Here is a 9,317-nt window from a genome sequence, read left to right as displayed (position 1 = left end):
CATTTGTGAATAAAAAATTTTCCCATTAACAAAATCGTCCTAATCAACAGGTCAAAATCTGCATTCTCAGCAAGTATTCCAAATTTTATTACTGTCACCGTCAAATGTGGTAACTGAATTCTCCTGGACTGTAGCCAGCTCCACATGTCAGTCCAGAAGGAGTGCACTGATTCACAGTTGAAAAACAAGTGATCCAGACTTTCAATATCATTTTCACAAAATGTGCAGGCGTTCACATCTAAATTAAATTTCCGTCTTAAGAATTCATTGGTTGGATAAACCTCATTAATGATTTTAAAGTGAACCTCTTTTGCTTTAGGGGAAAGAGGAAGTGAAATATACTTTTTTCTTATCGCCTTAACCTCCATGGTCTCAAATTCTTTAAGGATATAATTTCTTTTAACCGGATTAGGAAAAATTTCGTTTATCAAAATATTCCTGATCACTTTGTTTGTAAACCTGCTGTCACCAAATTCAACTCCAGCTATGCAGAGCTGCCTCAGTCCAGGAGAAATTTTAGAGTGCACAATATCTTCTTTTATCATTGATCTCAAAGGGACTGGAATGGCTTTCACTAGGGATTTATATCTCTTAACAGTACATCTTACATCAAATTTCTCACAAAACGTCTCATGCTTTAATAAGACCCCATTATCATCCATAAAATGAGCTACAGCCCAAATCCCTTTAGATCTCCATTCATCCACGTACACAGATTTCCTACACAAACGAATATACCTGTTGTTCCATATAGGGGTATTGTGAGGAGTAAAGTTATGTTTGTAGATTAATTTCCAGTAGAGAAGGACCTGCTGATGGAAAGCTGAGAGTTTAACAGGTAACGAACTGCAATCAAAGTCACAACGTAACAAAAAGTCTATTCCACCCATTTTGCCAAAAATCACACTGGGAATAATGTTCCAAAAGGAATTTTTGTTCCTAATGAAAGATCTTAACCATTTCAATTTTAGTACACCATTCATAACATCAAAGTCAATGGCATTAGCCCCACCCTCTTCATAATTCTTAATCATATCATTTTTCTTTATATAATGACATTTGTTCCTCCATATGAACCTAAAATTAAGATTATTTATAGATTTAATTAGTTTTGGAGATATGGGCAGAGAAAAGGCTGGATAGATTAGTCTGGATAGACTGTCCATTTTGGTTAGCAAAATTCTCCCAAACAGAGTTATGTCCCTTTGCAGCCACCTGTTTAAAATAGACTTACACTTTTCTATATTGGTACAGATATTCTTATTTTCAGTTGATGTCTTATCCTTGCAAATTACAATGCCCAGATACTTAACCTCTTTTTTAATCTGTATATTATCTATTGCTTGCAGGGTACACTCATGCAGAGCTAGAATTTCGCATTTATTAATATTCAGCTGTAGGCCAGAAGCTTTGGAGAAATGGTTGATCGCCTGTAAGGCTAAAGGAATCTGGTCTTCATTTTTTAGAAACAGGGTGGTATCATCTGCGAGCTGACTGATTATTATCTGTTCACCCATCACAGTTAACCCCTCAATGTGACTGTTTTTAATCAAAATAGACAACAGCTCAGCAACCATGATGAACAGAAGTGGTGAGCTGCTACATCCCTGCCTTATCCCTCTATTAACCTCAAACCTTGAACATGTACCATGTTCTAGCAAAACAGAGCTGTTAATGTCATTATATAGCATCTCTATAACATTGACAAATTCCTCTCCAAAACCAAAAGACTGCAGAGTTTTTAATATGAACGTATGTTCAACTGAGTCAAAAGCTTTGTAAAAATCCAAGAACAGGATGTATCCTCTCTCTTGGATTAATTCACTGTATTCAAGGAGATCCAAGACCAGCCTAATATTGTTATGAATTAGTCTTCCTTTCAAAAAACCTGATTGTGTTTCACTGATGATGTTTGAGATGCCTTTCTTTAGCCTCTCAGCTACAGCTCCAGACAGGATCTTATAGTCAGTGTTTAGTAAGGTGATGGGTCTTAAATTGTCTAAAATTCTTTTATCCTTGCCCGATTTAGGAATCAGGGTTATCAACCCTTGTTTCATGCTCGGCATCAGTTCTCTTTTCTCTATCGATTCCTTTAATGCATCAAACAATAAAGTTCTTAGGTCCTTCCAGAAGAATTGATAAAAATTAGTAGTGAGTCCATCTGTCCCTGGGGACTTGTTTAATGCCATTTTCATGACCACCAAATCCAGTTCCTCAATTTTAAACTCTGAATCACACAGATCTTTGAAAGGCTTGTCAATACATGGGATGAGATTATGAATCTTATCAAAGAAACTATCAGAATCAGCTGCTGAATATTCTGAGGAGTACAATTTGGAATAAAAAGTGAAGACTTCCTTTTCAATCTTTCTGAAATCTTTACATTCAGTCCCATTTATCAACAAGCTTGAGATTAGATTTCTCTGCTGTCTACACTTTTCCAGCTTACTAAAATATGAAGAGTTCTTTTCACCTGCCTCAATCCACTTGGCTCTCGATCTTATAAAGGCACCATGGGCTTTCTCTAGGTAAAGATCGTCCAATTTAGATTGTAACTCCATCAATTTATTCTTCTCTTGCACGTTTAGTTTTTCTTTACTACAGCACTGAGTTATTTCACGAAGTAAATTACTTTCATATTCCCGTTTTTCCCTGTTCAGTTCTTTGCAGAATTTTATAGTGAATTCTCTGATTTTGAATTTAACAAATTCCCATTTCTGTATATTACCCACTACTGAGTCATCATTTTTTATATCTATAATTATATGTCTAATTTTATCACAAAACTTGTCCTTATTTAAAAGGCTGGCATTAAATTTCCAATATCCTCTGCTACTACGTTTCGTTCTTGTTGGTTCTAAGACAAGATCAATGAAACAGTGATCAGAAAGGGGTGCTTTGGAGATTTTAGATTGTGAAGTACACCTCAAAATGTCATCGCTCACTAACCAATAATCAAGTCTTGACCTGCTTTCTCCATTAGGTTTAAACCAAGAATAATTCTTAACTCCAGGATTCAAACTTCTCCAAATGTCTGTAAAATTATTATCACTAGAAAAGTTCTCAATAATGTTATTCTGTTGCCTCCTTCCTAAGCGAGGAGGCCATCTGTCCATCCATTCATCTGGTGTCATGTTCCAGTCTCCTCCTACTAGGATGTAATCTGTGGGGTACATAACTTTAAACTCTGAAATAACATTTGTTAGATTTTCCAATAGACTTTTATTTTGACCCTCATTATTATGTCCATAAAGATTTGTAACAATTAGAAATATACCTTCGCTCTTCAAGACTGCAGTTAACCAATGACCCTCACTATCAGCTTTATATGTTATAATCTCCCCTGGGAACTTATTAAAACAAATCGCCACACCTCCAGATCTGTTAGATCCATGACTGAAAAGAATCTTGTCTCCCCACTGATTAGCCCAAAAGGTAACATCGGCATCCACAGAGTGAGTTTCTTGTAAAAACAGACAATGACATTTTTGCCCCTTGCAAAATAAAAAAAGTGCCTTTCTCTTAACAATTTCCTTCAAACCCCGAACGTTTAATGAACCAAAAGAAATTTTTGAGTGAACCATAATAAGAATATGCTAAGAAAATAACTTCTTTTTTTTTAAAAAGAAAAGAAAAATATATAAATATGAGTTTAAATTGTAACACTTGTCACCAACTCAGTGACTAATAACCTTTAACTTTAAGTAGAACTCTTTTGTCCCATTAATAATATTCCACTGTATACAGTCTTACATCAAGTCTTTCATTCAACGTCAACGATCCTCCGTCCTTCGATGTATCCATGAGGACCCCGGAAAAAGGCCCGTTTCCCAGCCCGTCTGGCTTGTTCAATTTGCGGCCACAGCCGCCTCCTCTCTTCCCAGTCCTCCCGCGGCAGTACCTCAGCGAAGTGGAAACCGCCGTTCTTACAGACAGCCGAATCTTTGGTGCGACGCCAAATCTCCTCTTTCACGTGTCTTAGAGCAAACAGAATGATGATATGTCGGACCTTGTTCTCAATCTTCTTCCCAACTCTATGCACCACATCCACAGATTCTTCAAGCTTTGATATCATATCAGGTGCGATCTTGCCAAGAATTCCAATAACCAGCGATCTGACATCTTCATCTCTTTTCTCTTCTAATCCTTTAATCCGGAGGCACCACCTCATTTTGTACCTTTCTTGCTCTCTCACTCTCTCCTTGAGATCGTAGTTATCTTTGGTCAACTGCTCGTTTCGTCTCTCCAACTCTCTAACCTTTTGTTTACATTCTTTCACCTCCTCCGAGTTGAACTGAACCGCTTTGGCTAGGCTGGCTAGCATCGTACTAGCTTGCTTGCATTGCACACTCAGGTCAGCTAGCTGCTCGTCCACTCTTTTTTCAAGGTTTAGAATCGCTTTCAATATAGTAGCATTGGAGACTTCGTCACTTTCACTTATCTCTGCTGACTTAGCTTTCTTTTCTGCAGGCTTCTTACAAGGTGTAGATGGAACCGAATCGTTGCCCCGTTCCCTTTTGCTCATCACTGCTACGTCCATTGCTACGTAGTCATGATCCGTTCCTTCTCTGCGGTCTTCCTTTCCATCACATGGCGATGTTGTTTCTTGTTTTTTGAGGTCGAGTTTGAATTTAGCAGGTTTAACTATACTTGGGGCAGTCATTTTACTACTTTCGAGTGGAAACAATAACGAACACAAAGTAAATTCTGGGACAAGTTCAACGAGCTCCTAATTCGTGCGACTGCTCAACACGCCATCTTGCGCCACCCCTCACGGATCGGGTAGTGACAGTCCGGTGCACGCTTCGTGGTCCCATATATCCCACAATTCATAGCGCGGCTGGATAATTTTGCTGCAAAATACGGCAGAAGGGAGCGGCCGAAGAGTGAACTGTCAAAAGTAAGTACTGAATATTATGTCACTTATTTACGTGCGAATGTTTAATAACGAAGAACATTAAAACATTACTGTTGGTCACATGTCGGCAAAATTATGTGACATTAGTGATGTTTGTACTTTCAGCGTTAACTTTGTTTTAAAGCCTCTACTTCTAAATATATATATTGTCGATCTTATCTTACAGATAATGTGATGATTTTATATATAGTCATATATCCACAAACACAACAAGCTGAAAGTCAGTGATACTGCTCGGTTTGCAGTCCTGAATATCATGGCACAAGCAGGATTCACTGCACTGTTAATGTTAGCTATGTTATGTTGCTGCCTCTGTCCGGTGGTGTCGAGCCAAACGAACTTTAACGTGTGTTTGAACGAGCTGACGGTTCACTCGTTAAGCTGAAAGAAAGATGCTTTAATCACAGGAGTCACACATGTGTCCACTGTACCACCTGGGAACTCTTCTTGTTTAGCACTCGTAATAACACAAACCCTAAATCCTCCTTCTCTTGTGCTGTTTTGTAGCAGTGTATACACCTGAGACTGTCACCTGTCTGTCTGTCCTGCACACTCTCTCTGTTTCTTTCTCTGATTGTGTAATAAAAGTATGAACATGTATTTATAAGTCACTGTCAATGGAAAATTGTATTTAGTAGACAGTATAATCTTTTAGTGATATAAGTTTGCATATGATAAAATACTGCATGTAGTTATTTGTATTAGGAAATATTTAACCATGTATGCTTAGAGGCATATAATTAATTGTGTAGTGACAGGATGTGTGATCTCTAACAGGCTGCAGGCTTGGTGTGCACTCCAGGAATGCACCCCCACGTCCTGGGAGCATGAGAGGTTGCACCTTGTTTTATTGTTTTAACATAGCTATGTCTGTTTTAGTCTAAGTGCCTTTTTGCCTAGATGAACCGCTGGACTTCTTCACTGGGTTATCTAGGGTGAACCATCTAGGGTGGGGGAGGTCTACCCTCTTCCTGACCAAGGATGTGCCTTTTATGACCCTTTGATCAGCAGGACACACACACACACACACACACACACACACACACACACACACACTGAAGTATAAATAAAGACCGGGGCAGTTTCTTAGTGCGAGTCTCTCAGTAGGGAGCTGCCCTTGCTAGCAAGAACTCTGTGTGTTTCTCTTCTCTGAGTCTTTACTGAAGAAGTGTTTTAGAATATTTTCCCTAACATTGATTTGGTCCTTCGTAGCCGGAGCAGAAAATATCAGAACTGTTATCTGTGACTCTGTTCCAAGATCCAGCACTGATTCCTGACGCCGTGGGGAGCCAGCACCGAAGCCTGTGCACAGCCCTCTTGGATGAGGAGAGAGCCCCAGGACGTTAAATTCGGGTCTGGGCCGGTGTTATAATCTGGTCCACGGCGGTGGGATTCAGTCCAATGATCTGAACCACCAGTGGGACGTCAGGGGTGAGAAACACTATTTTGGTATATAAGACGGCCACAAAGGTTTAAAGAAATGTGATAAATTAGGTTGGGTTCGCCGAAAGGAGCTGAATTAGACTTAGGTTTTAGAGGTAGCTGAAATTATCTCGTGACAAATTAAAAAAGGTTGGGTTCGCCAAAAAGAGCTGAATTAGACTTGAGTTTTAGAGGTAGCTGAAATTATCTCGTGACAAATTAGCGCGCAAATGTCTATGTGTGTGTATGTGTCTGGAAGTAAGTTGATTTTACAGCACAATACGCTGCTGAACTACTTCCATTTTTGTTTTCTTTGCTGAGGCTCACGTGCTGGTGACAAAGGAGAACGGTTGAGTTTCATCTCATAAAACTGATACCGCTTCACCGTTAGGGTGAAGTCGAAGGCCGTATCAGTAAACCACTCTGAAGTCAAGCGTGCCAGCGACGGCCCAGCAAAATCTTTGAAAATGGGGGATAAACAAGCAAAATTAACACCTGATGAGAAATGTTTAGAAAAACAGCAAGCCGGAGCAGGACTAATCCAAAAGAAAGGAAGAGGAATGCATAGTGGAAGAGCAAGAGGTAGAGTCAGAGCTACACACATACCAAACAGTGGCTTTAACACTACATGCTGGAGGTGTGGAGAAGAGGGACATTTTGTACGTGACTGTAAGAAACAAAGAAGACAGTAACTCAGAATAGGATAGCAGCTCAGGTGAAGAGAGCAGTTCAGACTAGGAAGAACATAATAATCCCTCACCCAGTGAAAATTAGAGATCACAGTAGTTTGAAGTAGTTTAAAAAAGGGTTGGAAACAGACCCGACTGAATAGATATAAATGCAAGAGGAATAAAGTAAAATAAACAAAAGGCTAAATTACAACTTAATTTTAACGCATTCAAACTAATAATAAAAAGGATAACAACCTATAAACTGGTATTAATAATGAAAGCAGATAATTCACACAAACAGAACTGTGATAACTGGAGTGTGCAGCGTTTCCGTGAGCAGTTTTCCTGCATCTTGACTTGTGTGTAGAGTGTTCATAGCATCAGCATTATGTTTTTGTTTATTTGTTTTGTTGGGTTGAAAAATAGTTAAATAAACTGGTGATCATATTTACGGATCACCATGGCACATATCATCAGCCATGTGATTTATTTACGCAGATGAAAAAGTGAGTGTGAATGTGTCTGACGTCACAGTGTTTTTGTGCGCTGTGTAAGAGTGATTGCCTTTGATTGTGAGAGCGGTGATTCTGCAGGTCACCAGCTATTTTAAAAAAAATATATATATATATAAAAAAAAGAGTGAAAAAGATACAAAATTTACATTGTAGATGAAAAATAATTATAGGAAAAAGGTTTTGTGTTGATCAGCCAAGAACAACTACAATCTTATTTTCTGTTTTTAAGAAAGGACTGTTCACAAAAACACACACACACAGAGAGAGAGAGAGAGATGTGTGTGTTGATTAAGCAGCGATGATAATAATGAAAATGTCTTAGTTTGTCACTTTCAGGTGAAAAGCAGACCTGAATCAATTTTCCACATGCAGCGGTCGGAAGAAAGTCATAGTTTAACATCATTGGAACCATTCAGGCCAAGTTTCTGGCTGACTTATTTACAGCACCATGTGTCTCTCAAACTCACAAGCAGCTCTCACTCCTCCCTGAAGACAAGGAATGCAGCTCCAAAGAGCAATAACATGGCAGATAAAGAGACAGCAGCAAAGTCCTGAGCAAAGAGTTCCAGCAAGCAGCAGCAGTGTGGACAAACAGCATCAGAGAAGAAAGCAAACCCATCTTCCTGTCTGATTGGATGAATTCCACGGAGGGGCGAGCAAGATGGCGGCGTAAAGAGGAGTTTTTGTTCGAGCGCTTAGTACGAGACACTTATTTGACGTCTTTCTGGCTTTCGGGACTTTTTTTTGGAGATCAGCGCGCTAAACCTGCTGGATCTGAGGCCAGGTTCTGCGGCGGCAGCATGTCGAAATGCTCAGAAAGGACTGAGTGACTCGGGCAAGCCACATGCAGCTAGCATGCTGGCTAGCGACCATAGCTACATGAAAGAAATGGACCCTTCATGATGCGCTCAATGTGCCGGCGCTGTGGTGGGAAAGGCTCCATCATAAACACGCCCTGCGCCCTGTGTAGAGGTTCAGGCCAAGAAGAAGAAGACGACGACTTCCAAGCCCAAGAAGGTCGGCCCCAGCGTGGGCGAGCTGATTGTGAAAGCCGTGGCCGCTTCCAAGGAGTGCAACGGCGTGTTCGCGGCCGCTCTCAAGAAGGCTCTGGCTGCCGGAGGCTACGATGTGAAAAAGAACAAGGCCCGTGTCAAGACCGCCATCAAGAGCCTGGTGGCGAAGGCCACTCTGGTGCAGACCAAGGGCACCGGGGCCTCCGGATCCTTTAAGATGAACAAGGTTACTGAGAGCAAAGCCAAGAAGCCCGCCGCGGCCAAAGCCAAGAAACCGGCAGCAGCTGCTAAGAAGTCGCCCAAGAAGGCAGCAGCAGCACTTCAGCCACTAGTACAAAGTCAACCGCATCAGAGGAGGGACAGGACAAAGCTGAAGGAGAAACTGCCTGCTATTGGACTATTGAAGTGGGAGAGGACAATAGAGTGAGAGTGGTGAGAACACAAATTTTGTTATTTAAAGTGGGAAATTAAAATTTGGGGTTAAAAAACCTGGGGAAAAGAAAACTGACTGCTTAAGTTGGAAAATTGAGAAGGAGTCTGGATATATGCAAATATAAAAAACATATACATCATATACAAAATCACACACACAAGCAGAACATGCATTAACTCTACTAACACTTCCAAACACAAGAGAGCTCATGAAGATTAGACAACATCTTAAGCATGTCAGTCTGTTTATCATCTTGTCCAAGTCACTTAGTGTGATGCCAATACCAGTGGACTCAAAGCACATCAGTTAAGAAATGATCAAACAATAGTAGAGAAGTGTGTAGGA

The 9,317-nt window shown here is 40.2% G+C and overlaps 1 pseudogene; it reads left to right on the top strand.

The window, feature by feature from the left end:
• The first annotated feature begins 8,428 nt into the window (after positions 1-8,428).
• On the top strand, positions 8,429-8,966 carry LOC147301624 (histone H1 pseudogene; annotated as a pseudogene).
• The last annotated feature ends 351 nt before the right edge of the window (positions 8,967-9,317 follow it).

The sequence above is a fragment of the Aulonocara sp. 'chitande type north' Nkhata Bay genome, linkage group LG23 (assembly GCF_057382095.1).
Source record: "Aulonocara sp. 'chitande type north' Nkhata Bay isolate Kocher_YH1m ecotype deep benthic linkage group LG23, A_spYH_male_GT1.1, whole genome shotgun sequence".
Lineage (NCBI taxonomy): Eukaryota > Metazoa > Chordata > Actinopteri > Cichliformes > Cichlidae > Aulonocara > Aulonocara sp. 'chitande type north' Nkhata Bay.
The sequence above is the reverse complement of the archived record's forward strand: the minus strand, read 5'-3'. Positions and strand labels throughout refer to the sequence as shown.